The 13,794-nt window shown below is 40.9% G+C and overlaps 1 protein-coding gene across 1 annotated transcript in view; it reads left to right on the top strand.

Annotated features, from left to right (window-relative positions):
- The first annotated feature begins 8,974 nt into the window (after positions 1 to 8,974).
- calcr (calcitonin receptor) overlaps positions 8,975 to 13,794 on the top strand; it is a 54,825-nt gene continuing 50,005 nt past the window's right edge. The window contains exon 1 of the mRNA XM_066715478.1: positions 8,975 to 9,525. The gene's annotated coding sequence lies outside the window, so the exon portion shown is untranslated. The remainder of the gene's footprint in view (positions 9,526 to 13,794) is intronic.

Below are 13,794 nucleotides of genomic sequence, written 5' to 3'. Positions count from 1 at the left end.
GTTAATATAATATTTGAGCTCCTACTTGTGTATAGCCAACAACAGTTCTGAATAAAAAGAGTTCAATTCGAACGAGTCAATCAGTTCCTACAGAGTTAACTGCAATGTGGCAAATATAGATGTTGCTGATTGATGACTCTGCCTTGAACCTCTTGAAATGTTTGCTAATCCCAGTTTTCACTAGGTTGGGTGGATATGTGATTTATGTGGGAAAGTCTGTTTCCGGGAGAAGAAATTTTGTTTTGTTTTGATTTGTTTTGTTTTTAGAATACATGAAAGATGCTGTCTCTCAATATAATACATAGTTTGATTAAATCACAGTAATAAAACCTACAGAAGACAAAAGCAGAGAACAGAAAATAGATTTTGTTTTGTTTTTAAGTGGAAATAGTTCTCAGGAATAGAGAATTGTGTGTGCACGTAGTCAAAGCTGAACACAATGTGAGAGTAAATGATGGCCCTTGTGTTGAGTGTTAAAGCTCCCACAGGGTGTTTGCATTCCATGAAGCATTCCTGCGCGACGCCGTGCACAGGGACATTGAGCAGCTCTTTCACTCGGGGCGAGGGCAGCGAAGGCGGAACAGAACAGAAATGGCCATGAGAGACTGACCACACAACACCTCTCAAAAGATCAATAGCTGCACATGACCGTGCAATCATTTTCAAAAGCACATCAAGTAAATACAAGAAGACTGTAAATCGCGAGGATGATCTTGACATCGGTATCAGGAATCGAGCCCCTGTTAAGCATCTGAGAGCGTGGCTGGAACACAGCCCAGAAGACACTGCAGCAATCTAACCTCCTGCCCTAGACACAATCTCTCACATGGGCAAGGGCCATCATTAATGATTTGTTTGTTAATTTATTTAGACCAAAAATCATTTAAACCTGCCAGTTGATACTCAGATAGTCTATCTGCTTGTTTCACAGACCTCGATTAGCAGATGTCTTGGGCTACCCTACTGAAATGAAGTTTTAAAGTTGGGGAGGAGGACAACCCAAGCACCCAAGTCTCCAAGCACAACCAATCAGATACACCCCTCACATACACCCACAATCATAGAAACCATGTTACAAGCTTCCTTTCCTCTGTGTTAGTTGCTCACACAAACACGCTCCCTCTGGCAAACAACACGAAGAATAACATCCCTCCGGAGTCGGTCTGTTAGGTATGATTTAGCCCACGACAGATTCTGGTGAGATAAGCCAACAAGGTCTTCTGAGCAGTGTATCAGCATCTGAGGGTCAGACAGTCAAAAGCCACGCTCAAGTTTAGCAAAATAACAACAGTAACATGCCCTCGATCAGAAGACTGACACACACGATTCAATCGGGCCGCTTCAGTGCCGTGGCCGGAGAGAAAACCTGAGTGAAAAGTCTCAATGTTTTTAGCAGTTACAAAATTGTGTAATTGGTTAACAACCTCTTTCTCCAAGACCTTAGACAGGAAGTGCAGCTTTTAAATTGTTCAGTAGTGTTGAAATGAATTAGGGTCTGAATTAGATCTTTTGAGGAGAGGTTTAATTAGAGCCATTTTAAAGGATTCAGGAAGAGAGCCTGGGGACAGAGAGGCATTAATAAGATTATGTATTTGCAGGATAATTAATGGCAGAGATTCCTTTAGCGGTTGAGTAGGTATGGGGTCTAGTGCGCAGGTAGAGGTTTTCATTTTTCCAATTAAGGAAACTGATTTCTGATGATTCATTGGGTTAAACGAGTCCAAGGAAGGCGGGGACTGATGACTTTGATTAAGCTAGCTGTAGGAGTATTGCATTTACAAATTGCAGTAGGATTTAAGTGCTGGATTTTATGTTCCTCTCCTGTGTGTGCATCGCTACGCCAAGCAGCTTGAAGCTAATAAGGCAGCGATCTGAAATCATCTGGTTTTGGGGTGATATTATTAGATTGTGACTCTCTACTCCACAAGTAATAACTAGATCAAGTGTGTGATTGTGGCAATGTGTGGGTCCCGATACAGACTGCAGTAGAGACAGGAAACTCACAGAGTGGGAGTCCTCTTTAAAATCAACATGTATGTTAAACTCCCCCAATAGGAATATATCATAGTTTATGGCCAAGTTAGACAAGAGATCACAAAATAAAAGTGAAATAGGGGCCTGGAGGCCTATAAATATCTATAGAGGAGGATAAAAGGTCTACTTGATGAATTTCAAAAGATGTGTAGATATTTATAGGTTTAGTGAACAGATGCACAATTGTGCATTAGATGGAAATAGCCTAGCCTTCCAAAGTATACAATTCACAGAAACTTAAAGCCTGTAGCATCTGTTATCTTAAAGACTGTTATGAAGAGCCTGGAAATGTTCTTTCTTCTTCCTATGTCCTTTGTTTGGGCTTCTTCTAGAAGAACATGACGGTTGTTATGTTTTGACCCATTTCTCACATTTTCGCTTCTTTTTACTCAGGAAACACCTGGATTATTATTTGCTCATGATGTCTGTTCATGAGTCGCTGTGGCCGTTTTTTTGTTGTTTCCCATTGGACAGTAACATGGGGTGGGTTCATGATCCCAGTTAGAGTTTCTTCTCTTCACACATTCTTCTCTCCTTTCCCTTCATGCGACGTCCTCCTCTCTCTTCCTCTCCCTTTTGGTCTCTTTATTTCAACCACTATTCTCTGCTCTGGCTGTTCATGCTCTGGTGCCTTGCATCTCCTTTCCGTACTGCTGCTGTTTCACACAGTCGCCCACGGGATTGAGTTTTGCCCGCCCCCGGAGATAAGTCTGCTGGTGCTGGTAAAGTTCTCATTTGTGAGATAGATGTGTATCGAACCAAGCTGGGGAGCATGTGGATCAGTCAGTTAATTCAAAGTCATAGTCTACAAACTTGTACTAATGTAACGTGACATTTCTGCGTAAGTAAACGTAAACCTTTTAATAACAATAATTTTTTGTCCTCAGCTCTTTTTTTTTTCCTGTTTCGTTTTGTTTCTACAAAAATATAAAAAATCTGGAGGGGGGACAATTAGTGTAGGAAGGCATGCTGGGTAATCTGCTGTATCTCCCACTGTTTCTCATTCTTTTTCTGAACAAGAAGAAATCCGGGGCCAATTGCCAATGAACGAGGGAGCAGTAATGACAGGAGGATGCGAGGATAATTCATATCCCACAATTTCCACCTGCTTAGCATGTGTCTCTGGAGAACCTGTCCTATTAACTGGGCTGTCTGCTGTAGAAATACAAGCTAGCTGATAACCAATCCATGGCAGGTTTAAAATAAGATCATTCCGATTTTTAAGGCACTCTCTTTAGTTTTTAATCTAATCTTCTCTCTTTTTATTAATGAGAGATGTCATTGAATACAATGAGGCTGAGGATTTTTTAATTAGTCATTTTCTCACTCTGACTTTCAGAAGAGTATTGTACTGTAAAACCGGATGCTTTATATTAAAATTATAATTTTGTGTTTTCTCTGTTGACAAGGTAAACATTGTGAGTGCAATGTGAGTGAGGTGTCCTTGTTCTTGAAGGGCACATGAGGCTGTTGTGTCAATTTGTAATTCTCTATGTGGCAAACAGCTTTGAACAGAATCACCATTTGTTTTTAATATAACACCTAGAGTTAGCTGTAAAGGTATCGTTGGCTTTGGCATTTCTACAGTCACTCATAGCTCACGGACCGCAGCACAATCGTGGTACAACATTTCCCTGAAAGAAGGACCAGCTTTGATCATCAGCTTTGTGCCAATTAAATAGAACTTTATTTATGGCTCTTGTTAAATACATTATTTTGTCATAGTGTGGGCAAGTAATGAAGTGTTTATATGATAGATAAGTACATGTGTAATCAGTCAAGATTAAGCTCATTGGGAGCTCTTGTTCAGTGTTGGAACTTGCACGGTTACAAAATCCACAGCCATAGCCCTAACGATTTTGAAAGACAATAGAATGTTCAATATGGAACCAAACAAATGCAATAGAACCTACATCCCTTATTCTGCAAGATTTACTACAATTTATATAAAGATTTAAATGAAGAATATGAAGTTAGGAATATAATGTATTTTTCCCAGACTAAAGCAGAGCATGTGCGTGTTCACTCCAGGAAAGTACGGAAGAGATAGAACTGAATAAAATGGGGAGCACAGAGATAACATTAGCACTAACAATGGGATTTCTGGATTGTCACATGAGCACGTATACACAAAGAAAATTCACATTGTCCCGACTCAGGTATATGTACACAACAAACATTGACTATGTATATGTTTACACAGTAAACATATTTGTGATGGCTGCAGAGTTTTGTGCGAATGAGGACATCGCACCGCTGTAGTTTCAAAACAAATACTGTCTTTATTGGACTCAATTCAAAACCATGACCCCTTTACAGCGGAGGTCTCTCCGAAAGAAAATACATGAAAATTAAACTTATCTCAAATATTCAGCTAAATGCACAGCTACGCACACTTCTAATCCATCACAGTGCCGCCACTGCATTTTTTTCCCAGTCCAGCTCCCGCAATCATTCATTCCATTGCATTTTTCTCTTCTCCAAACCTCAGACCTCTGAACCCCTCTGACGTCCTGCCCTCAGTCTTACAAACCTCGCCCCGTCCCACGCAGCCTGCCCAGCCACAGGCCACCCCTCTCCTGGTTGGGACAGCGACGGCCCGGGAAGGACACTGCTGCGATGAGAGGGGGCTTCACATGTCACATGCATGACACTAGACACATCATGCAGAATAACGTCTGGGACAACACACAATATGGACAGAGAGAACAAAACCTAATAACGGGAGTCCTTTCTCTCAGCGTTTGCCCTAGTCTCTAGTCTCTAGTCCCTAGTCCCTAGTCCCTAGTTCCTACTGTAAATAGCAATACATTGATGACATTTCACTTTGACATTTTAAGCAAGAATACACAATGCCACAATTCCACAATTCCACCTGACCATTCAATTACAATACACCATGGCATTGTCAGTTTAATTCCAACACATCAGCTCCAATAAATATATATTATATTTCCATTTCCATACTTCTGCTTTTGGCATTTCTCCGACCCAGAGTAAACACTTAAAAGAACACGGACTCTCTTCGCTCCGTTTACACGGGTAATGGCGGTTATTTTTGACACGACAAAACAAACGAATACAGAACGAACAAACAGGCCTAAGGCCAGATTTATAGACAAACAAAAGACAAATACATCGACTCTCTTCTGGATGACTGAAGAAACTACACGGGAAAGTGAGAAAGTTGTTGTTCCGCTCCCTGTCTGTACCCGACCCATGGAGAGAGATCACCCGCAGACATCACACAGCTCTGACTTTATGGGTTATTTCTTCTGGACTGATACTAGCAGGTCTAATACTACTACAAGTAAGTAATAGCACTGGTTACACTGGGGGGTGTAGTGTGTTCGGAGGTGTAGTGAAGGAGATGCGTGTGATGGAGTCTTGGCTTTTAGCGACAGCCATTTCTGTCACTTGCTGTGTTGCCAACTCCGCAAAGCAGGAAGTCACCGGTCGATCTGCGAAAAGTCGCTAAATTTCCCTATTTAGACAGTCAGATCACCACAAATGTTGCTGCTGATATATTTACGATATATTTTTCTTTTGTCTGACGTACTGAAAGTGACAAGATTACACCCTTAAGAAATGGGAGTAGAATACGGGGTCGGAAACAGTGTAATTATAAACATATTCCTACCCATATCAGGTGCAGTTGACACATCCAGGCAGTCAGATTGTGTGGTTCCGTGAATGTATTTTAGTGCTTTTGTGGCAGTGTGTGAACTTGGTTTGTTTTTGTGAACCTTATATAAGATGAGTAGACATAACATGAACTGAACTGAACATCGACCACATCAAACCAGAGGAGCTTTTCCAGATCAGCAGGGACACACGCACCCGGGGACACAAATGGAAATTGGGCTTCAAGGCATTCAAGACAGAAAACAGGAGACACTTCTTCACACAGAGAGGCGTCACAATCTGAACAAACTCTCCAGCGATGTGGTTGAAGAGACAATTTGGGAACTTTTAAAAATAGACTGGATAGGATCCTTGGATCACTTAGGTATTAATGGACACCAAACGAGCACGAAGGGGCGAATGGCCTCCTCTTTATTGACACTTTCTTATGTTATTATGTTTTTAACTACAAGAAGAGAGACTGTGTGTCCAACTGTAGGAACAATACAAACTCATCCTAGTCCCACTCCACTGCTCTGGATGGGTCTTAATGGCCGGTACCGGGATTGGTCTCCTGGTGCTGCTGGATGGCTTTGATGCTTTAAATGAAAATGCACGGGAAAAGGGGAGTTTTGTCTTGTTTAGATGGGGGTTCTGTGTTCCTGCTTCCTGAAGCTCAGTACCCAAGCAGCCTGCTGGTGTATTGATATGGGTGACACAGTTTAGCGACTCCTTGTTATGAAAATCACTGCTGTCCGCTGTGGAGATTTGTCGTTAGTCATTGTCACTTTTTGTTGTGGCTATGGAAATGTAAAAGTCTCTAGATCTCGTGACAAAATCGCTAAGTTGGCAACACTGGTCACGTGTATTTATGAGATTCCTGCTTTGCCATTTCTGTGAACCAAAGGAGACTTCATAATGATTAATGAAAGCACACAAAAAGAAAGACATTACTAACTTCTTGTTTTCTTGTATTGCCTCTGGTTTGTGTTCATCCTATTGGACTGCTGCAGGTAAGGGTTACTGCTCTGGTGTCTGTGAGCTGCAGATTTGCACATCCTGGCTAGTGTGGTTGGCAATCAATCAATCAATGAATTTCTACTCAGAATAGCACCCTTCACAACAAGTTGTCCCAGAGTGCTTTCACGGATTTAGAGCAAACAAGGACAGCTCCTACACAGTTACTGTGGCCATGAGAATCAAGGGATCGCCATGAGGGACAGAGGAAAGAAACTAAAATAAAAATACAACTAAGATTAAATACATCTCGGTGGGTCCAGGCCAGCCTGGTGGTTTGCCTTCCCTCTGGACAGCTAGTTTATGGTAAAAGCAGTCTTGAGGTGGGAGTAGGCTCTTCCTGGGATTAAATCTGTCTTGTAGGGACAACTTGGATCAGTCAGGAAGGCAGGGGTCTGTAGACTCAGTTCTCATGATTCAGCATGATCTAGCTAAGGCAGGAAACTGTCAGGTCTCAGGTCTCTTGAAGAGCTGTTGAAGTGTCTGGAGCACTAGCAATACTCTGGATGTCTGTCTGGTGTAGGATGTAGCTCAGTGCCCGCTGGCGGCGTGGGGGGAGAGAGGGCAGGTAACAGTAAGTATTTGAGGCATATAACCATATCATGTTTAATGTGTAAGATACATATCATTTAAAAATATATCAGTGTGCACTTGCTGGCTGTAGAATGAAAATTCAGAAACAATACTTCATTACTTTTTAAGTATTTTATTAATACGAGTGTAATTGTGCCGCATACTTCAAATCTCTGAAAGGTCTGTCAGTGGTGGCTGTAAGTACAAATTGACCAAGACCCTGTTGACCTGGGTCACTACTTGACCGACAGCATGCAAGGTCAAAATACAAGCTCAGTATTCATTACCTTCAAAACCGATCTCTTTTCCTGGTATTATCAGACATAAAAACCACAATAGCATCTGCAGGAAAGATATGTTACGAGTTCTGACCTTTACCACAAGAGACCTTAAGACATCTTGCTCAAACTTCAGTTGCAGGAGTATAGATGTTTGTTATCATTGTCTTTCGGTCAGAATTGGTTTGGTCAGCACAATCCATATATGGAGTTGTTTTTCACTAAACCTGCTTTCTGTATAAATGTCAGTCAAACCATGGTCCGAACTCAGAGCTAGGCTGGGGGTTGTCCTCGGTTGTCTTGGTGAAAGAAAATATGTTTTGTATACAAGCAAAAGACTTGTGCCGGGAATTCTGGGAAAAACAAAACAAGCAGACAAGAAATTAATATAAATTTGGACACGAATTAATTAATAAATAATTAAAATCAAAGTGCCACGGATTTATCGAGCACATCTTTCTGGTTTATCCGCCCTCTGAAATTTCAATATAGTCATGATGTCATGATGTCATGAGCATTTCCTGTCTTTAAGTAAGTTAATGCTTCATTACTATGCAGTTTCACACACACCTACCTTTGTTTCAGGAGCATAATGTGTCATAAATACGAGAAGGAGTTAAAAGGCAGTCATTAGTGAGCCACCGACACAAAGAAAAGCAACTCCTTAACACTAAAACAACCGCTATAGTGTGCACACTGCTTACAAACAACTCCTGAACCAATATAAGTTGTACTGCTAGAATCCATGGTCTCTGTGATGGTAACAAAGGTCAGAGAGATAACTTGAAATGGAGTTCAAAAATAGAAAGGCTCTTGCAGTATCAAAACGCACTGTGATACAGCTGTGCACATCTGGACTGTGAGCTGCCCACAGAAGTGGGAAAGAGATGCAAACATTTGAAAAACAGGCAGTAGGATAAAGGGTGTAATATTGGTCGATGTTGTATGATGCTTCTATAACTTCTCCACGAAGCTGAACAAAGCCCTTGGAGGCAGCTCTCTGAAGACCAATTTGAACTGACTTACTGTTCATCCAAATCAGAGTGTAGGTTGAATTCATTTCTCCTGCGGTCATCCACATCCACATCCACATCCACATCCACATCCACAGGTTCAGGGACCAACTGACTCTAAATACACTAAGACACAATTCTCATTCTAAGAACTGATCTTAAAACAGGATTAGCGGAGCATACATGTAAAATACAGTATTATATATGCAGGCTGCCCTTTGAATGATTAAATTAACTTGGTTTCTAGAAAGGTTGCCAGTACTCTATATATAATGATGTGTGCGCGGGTGTGTGTGTATACGTGAGCAGGCAGAGTCTTACTGTGAACAATAACTTTAGACTTTAGTCAACCATCACCTAATGCAGGCTAAATGGCAGTTTCCCCCCGGCTTAGTGTCACGGGCTCCTACACTCGCTGTGTGACACGCAACGCACTGTGCACTGAGCGGCCACCTGTTACTGCGGGGCTCTTGGTATCCAGGCATTCAAAACGCACGCCTTTCACTGAACAGCCAGCCAGCCAGTCGGAGGCAGCGGCGCACAGGGCGTCTTTAAGAGGACCGGAGCTCCCCAGCCGCCCTGCCCGAGGAGGAGGTCCCTGCAGCCGCCCCACTGCGCGCACTGTGCGCCTCTCCGCCCGCAGGATTACCGGTGTGCGCACTGAGCACTGGCACTGCCACCTGGAGCAGCCAGTCATTAGAGACAGGAAAAGAAACACATGCATTATTGCAAATTAATTGCCATGGCTTTCGTCTCACCAAATTGTTGTTTTGCCTGAAGTGGACCCCCCCCCTCCAACCCCGACACCAGAGCGCATGCAGTTGTGAGACAGAAAAGACAGAAAGGAAGAGAGCCGCATCTCTGGCGATGGGATTGACTGGCAAACGGGACTCCGTGCGCTCCGGATTGTAGATCCTGCAAACTCCCCGCCACTGGATTGAGCTGCCAGCTTTATCTGCACATTCAGCCGGTTTCATACAAGCCAGGTAAGTCACAGACAGTGTTTTATTTCTCCAACTAAAGCTTGAGCAAAGTGTCCCGAATTCAACCTCTCCACAGTGTGCGTGTATTTTGACAATTCGTTGTGCAGTGATTGAGGTGATAATGTTGTCTCTAATAGCAGGCTGATTGTATGAATGAAATCTGGTACCGGTCGGGGTTGGGGAGGCAACCCAGCAGAGAGACTGGCTAGAAGATCCAGTGGACCTTTATAGTTCATAGTGTAGATCTTGCCGGGGCTGCTGGCAGCTCTTCAGATACGGGGATGGATATGGCAATACTGGATATAGACAGCTTCAGCGCTTATACCGAAATCAGCAAAGGAAAAGCTGTGCCTGCATTATTATTATTATTATTATTATTATTATTATTATTATTATTATTATTATTGTTATTATTATCTTAACAAGGAGCTGCGGTTGAGGCGTGTTGTCTCTTTTAGGTTGGAAAATGTCATCTGCTTTGTGAAATTGCTTCAGAAGTCGCAGTTGTCAGTTTTTGCGTGAATACTGGCTGTGCATGGAGTCGCGGGTTTCCAGGAGCAGCAATAGGGCCGTTATTACAACAACAGCAACTGTATTTTCCAGTGGAAACAGCGGTGGCATCAAATTGTAGCGAATGACTGGTTTCCTTTTAAATGCGATAGCAGTAAAACAGGGTGACATGGGGAAATAAACATCTTCAAGAAAGCAAATCTTTAGCAAGCTTCAGATTCTTCCCATTTCGAAAATGTTACTTATTTATTTTGTTGATCACTAGCAATTATTGTTAAAAAAAAGTTTCCAATGCAGATATTATAATACAATGCTTTGCAAAATAATACCTATACAATATATTGCCTTTCTGAAAAATGACAATGCGGTCTCCTGCCGATGGCTCTTCTTTAAATGGCACTTGAGTGAAAGTTCGGGTTGTACTGTGTTACTGTGTTTTGCAATATATCATGCAGTGTTAGAGTGTGTCACTTAAATCACTCACAGCAGAGCCCTGTAACATGCCTCTCTTAAACCGTGGTTTACTCACACCCATTGTTATCTGTAAAGCAGGGCTGGCGGAAGAGATGTTGATCTCAGTTCTGCAAAACCGCAAATTAAAAATGGATTTACTGCCTGAATTAATAAGGAATGCATTTGTTGGTATTAGCTGCTGTGAATATAGACAATTACGATTTTAGACAATTACTGTAATTAGTTTAGGTCTTTGTTAAAGTAAATCCCCACTACATATATGTTATATTCAGAAGACTACGCCTTACAGTATCTCACTAGATACAAAATGTTGCTCTCCTCCTCAATGCTCAACACACCAGTGAAGCCTCCGAGCACAGAAGACAGATGAGAAATATGTGTGTGTTTTTTATTTGCACTTTAAATGTCGTCCAATGCCCCAGTGCTCTCCTTCCCTGGGACTGAGAATGTCTTGCATGAGAATACATCAAAAGGGCATATGGAAGACAAATACATGTTTTTTTTTGTTTGTTTGTTTTTTAATGTGCAAGAGCACTTGTTTTTAGTTCAATAACATTAATATGTTAATTTTCCTTTCTAGGATCATGCTTTAGGAATTCATTAGAATGACAAAACCTCCCACATTTCTCAAAGTCTTTGAGGTCGGTCATGTTTCCAGGAACTAATGTACCATTACAAATAATAGATTAACCACATGAATGCACAGTCTTGCTGTTTGTATATTATCCACCATGTTCACCTCTTGTATTAAAAAACACCCTGTTGTTTCTAAGAGTTGCAGGAAGCATGTATTTAGAGAACAGAGACGCAGTTAAGAATAACTAGACTCATAAGGAAGCAATTAATTGTATCTGTGTATCACCCGCACACACTAATGCACACACAGATACAATCATAGTTTTGTAAGTGGTGGATACAATGCAATCTTATGTCCAGGTTTTCTTTTTAGTAGTACAAGTAATGGGATTTAAACATGATTAAAGTGCCAGTTTGAGATAAGAGAGCATTATTGGACATCTGCAAGCTCTCCTGTTAAACAGTCGGTCACCCTGTGAGTACATTGTTGTGTACAGAAACCATCCTGCATCTCGCAAAGGATCAACTGGAAAACATGTGAAACAGTTGGGAGACAGGAGATGTTTTCATTAACAAAAGGAGAAAATAAAAGAAGCCGTATGTGTACAGATTAGTGCATGTGGGTGTTGCTGATCTTTGATTTCCTTCTCTTCCTGCACGCTCTGTATTGAGATTAACATTTCACTGTTGCAAGCGTTAGGCTACTGGAACTGCTCCGGTCTCATTTGTTTCCATTTTAATAATGCAATTAATAGTCCATATAATATTCAGCATCATGGGCACCGTTTACTTGCTTTATCAAAAGCTCGTATAATAGACCCATTAAGGATCTGTTGTTACAACATTCATGTCTGTATGTATAACTAGTAGTGATTCCTGAGGGTAACAATGAAAATGACTATGAGATGAGATGCTGTGTGTGTGAGAGTCACAGGATATTGCAGTAAATAGAAATGAATGAAAATTAAAATACACACATTATATTTTGACCCGTCTATAAGTATCTGTAAAGTGAATTCAAACTTTTCAAAAGCGGATGCATTTTGTTCTTTGTATGATTTCCTTACATCATGGGTGAGTGATTTTCACCAGCTGCCGAAACGTGTGTTACAGGATTGCGATTGTGACTACAGAGGCAATCAAACACGCAGAGAATCCAAATATCCAAAGAGTATCAACACCAACTGACACCGGTATCCAGGGGGAATGTGGTTGCAATTAAGCCTAATTTCCTTTAATAGAATTCTGCTGTAATCTTTTCTTCCTTATACAGATTCGAAGTGAAGTCCCTTCTGAATAATATGCAACGCATTAATAAACATTGACTTGTTTTCTAAATTAATGGAGTTATTTGTTTTAATGTGAATGGACTGATTAAGATGGCGAAATCAATTTGAAAACCTGCGAGCAAAGGGGATTTCTTTTAATATCATTTAAATTGCTGTTTCATTAGGCAGTTTGCAACAAACCAGTCTAGACACATTATTGGATACCTGCATAGTTTTCAAAATACTAACATCTTTAAGAGCCGAGCCTTCGTTTTTAGATTCATTCTGCATGTAATTTGATCTGGGTGAAGGCAGCAGCACATCAAGAACTTATTATTAGATACTATATGCTGTTGTATAATGTTATATTAAGCACAAATGCATTGTACAAGTGAAGTGTGAAGTGTACAATCAGTACTTAATAGGCAAGTAGGTTCTGATTCTGGAATAAAAATGAATCTGTATGTTGTATAGAAAATGATCCCTTGATCAACCTTATTAACTTTAGTATCTTGTGGTTTTGTACAACAGTCTTAAATTCAAGGAACATTTAAAGGGCAAACTGGTGGGGGGTTGGGGACTTAACCTTCTAAATTGTATGCTGCTGGCCACAGTCCACTGTGTGTAACACTAATTTACACAGTCCTTATTTAATTGGGACGGATGCTGTAATATGCATGTTTCATGTGAACATCTTGTGTTTTATGTTGGGCTGCTGCAGGAAGGGTTCCTAGTTGTTTGCAGAGTTTCATGCTTCCGTGCACAGTCACTTGTGTTTTGTGTAACTGATTTAAATGCAGACTTGTCAAGTATGATTTAAATGCAGGCTTGTCATGTATGCGTTCACCGGTACATCCTCAGAGTCAGGTATTTCATACATGACGGATCTCTGGTATATACGATCAGTAGGTGGTGCTGTTATTTAGTGTAAGACAAAATGAACCAGGTAGGTTCTTATTGGGTGATATATTGTGAATAGACTGCATCTACAACATACTTGTGTGTTTAAATCATTCAAGCTAATGGGATTCGTGATTATGGAAAATTCTCTGGATTTTGAAGTCGATGTGATTCACAACATCACACTAATGATTATGAATGCAGCCCACTTGAGATGTTTATCATACGAGACCATTTCCATCATACGAGACCATTCCCGCCATTTTCCTAATGCGGTCATGTCATCAACATAAGTCATGCAATCATTACCCCATGGTATATCAACGCAACATCTCAGTTAGCACATTGATTGTTTTTCCAGGTCTTTTTGCAGACATTAAACAGGACATTGTGTTGCATATTCTAATTTTTATTATGTCACACAACACAGACAGATGTTTTAGTTACAAAAGTTTGTTCATCTTGTTTTATACTGCAGAATAAGACAGTTTTCCTGAATGAGGTCAAATGCATAACCAACGATTCTGTGTAATAAGTCACCCCT

Source organism: Amia ocellicauda, chromosome 10 (genome assembly GCF_036373705.1).
Source record: "Amia ocellicauda isolate fAmiCal2 chromosome 10, fAmiCal2.hap1, whole genome shotgun sequence".
In the NCBI taxonomy this organism is placed as follows: domain Eukaryota; kingdom Metazoa; phylum Chordata; class Actinopteri; order Amiiformes; family Amiidae; genus Amia; species Amia ocellicauda.
Note: the sequence above shows the minus strand (reverse complement) of the source record. Positions and strands in the feature narration are given on the sequence as shown.